This window comes from Pundamilia nyererei, unplaced genomic scaffold (assembly GCF_000239375.1).
Source record: "Pundamilia nyererei isolate P.nyererei 1_Seehausen unplaced genomic scaffold, PunNye1.0 scaffold01558, whole genome shotgun sequence".
NCBI classification, from domain to species: domain Eukaryota; kingdom Metazoa; phylum Chordata; class Actinopteri; order Cichliformes; family Cichlidae; genus Pundamilia; species Pundamilia nyererei.
The window spans coordinates 8,223-10,097 of NW_005188959.1; the positions used below are offsets into that span (position 1 = coordinate 8,223).

At 36.5% G+C, this 1,875-nt stretch overlaps 1 long non-coding RNA gene across 1 annotated transcript in view; it reads left to right on the forward strand.

Annotated features, from left to right (window-relative positions):
• LOC102197476 (uncharacterized) overlaps positions 1-1,420 on the forward strand; it is a 4,287-nt gene extending 2,867 nt beyond the window's left edge. The window contains exons 4-5 of the long non-coding RNA XR_312538.1: positions 917-962; positions 1,325-1,420. This is a non-coding gene — a long non-coding RNA (uncharacterized LOC102197476). The remainder of the gene's footprint in view (positions 1-916; positions 963-1,324) is intronic.
• Positions 1,421-1,875: the final 455 nt, after the last annotated feature.

The window sequence follows — 1,875 nt, forward strand, 5'->3', positions numbered from 1 at the left end:
CATGATAGGGGGGGGGGCATGAAAAGGAAAAAAACAAAACGCTTGGACACTGCTAGCGCCCACAGAAACGCAAAGCAGGAGATGAAGCATCGCTGAATATGTTTCCAAACCAACTTCATTCTAAGCCAAAGACTATAAATATAAAGAAGCATATCTTCCCTTTGGTTTCACCTGCACAAGTGCCAAGGTAGGTCTCCCTGCAGGATTGGTTTTCCCTTCATCGGGAGCAGCGCTGGGCTGTTTAAATCACGGACAAACAGGATCCCACATTCTTGATATTTAGTTCACAAACACTTCTCATAATGACTAACTACTCCTGACATGTTGGAGATGTTTGCTCTTTATACAGTAAAGTCACAGCGGGATACAAATAATATCAGGCTGATCCTGCCACGGTTTGTTCCCCCGGTTCAAATCACGGACAAACAGTATCCCACAGTTGTTTATGTTTTTAAGCCCATTTTACACAGAGAGGCATTTTTTGAAAAATATATTGATAGCAATGTTGAATATTATTACACAGGGAAAAAACAACTACATGTAAAATAATTACACCATAACGCCTCTGACTTTCTAAATGGAGGCACAGTAACTGCGCGTGTGTGTGCAAGCATGTAAAACCTGAAGATAGTGACAAAATACTGTTAATCTGACTATCTGCCATTCTGCAATTAATCTCATGTAAACAATAACGTGGCACACAGCATGATGTGAAAAAATGCTCGTACCTGTGACGTTGCGTGACGAACTCTGTATTCCTCGTCCACACGTAAATGCAAAAAACAGGAGTTTTAATTAGTATTCACTTCATTAAAAACAACAAAAATAAAGCTGTCATTCCTTTAAGTGAGTCAAAGCAGCAAATCAACAGTAGTTTGATTTGTAAATAAATCAATTTGTCTGCAATTTCTTCCAGAAGCTGCACAAACACATTAACAATCTTCCAGAAGAATACAGGGAGGGTATGTACCAACTAATTAAAGGGTATTTCTTCTTCGACTTCTTAAACCGTATTGCCATTTCTAAATAAAATTATGCAAAGTTTTCTTCTCTGCCACATGTCCTATTGGTCAGTACGTTCTGAATCATTTCATGCCATATATTAATCTGCTCATTTTGTCGTGTAACTGTCACACTGTAAGAATTTGTTAATGAATTTCTGACACAGAAAACCTTCGCTTTCCAAAGCTCCATCAGTAATGCCTCCTGGTATACCTTGGACAAACAATTGGAAACGAAAACTAAATACTTTTCTACTTTTCAGCTGAAGCAGCTAAAAACCATTCACAGTGAAGCAGCCTGAAACTCTCATTTATCTTTTCAGCTGCTAAAACATTGTTGGTGGCCTATCAAAAACGCCATGAGGATGATAAAATCAACAAATTCTTCAAATGCTTGGTTGATTTCGTGAAACACCCTCATACAGGTATGTGCATAAATACCTGTATGAATTATATAAATTTCACCTTTTCATTATACAATTTCAGGCCAAAATGGTATGATAAAACAGCATTTATCAGATTTCTTATATCTTTAATAAAAGACAGCTACTAAAATGATTTCATTTGTTTTTTGATAAATAAATGTAAATATTCTTGTAAATGCAGTGGTTATACATTTACCCTCTGAACTTGTTTAGATGACTTTCATAAATATTCTCTACATGACACAGAAAGTTGTACAAAATAATGAAATAATTGGTAGATTAACGGTGCTTCCAGAGTATTTTCCATGGGAGGGACAAAGAAGAGTTTCAACCTCTTGCCAATTCCCCCCTTTTTTAACAAATCACACCACATTGTGTACCACAGTATGCATTACTTCATTACATGGTAAATACAACCTCGTTTCTTATCAAGAAGACAAAATTTGCCA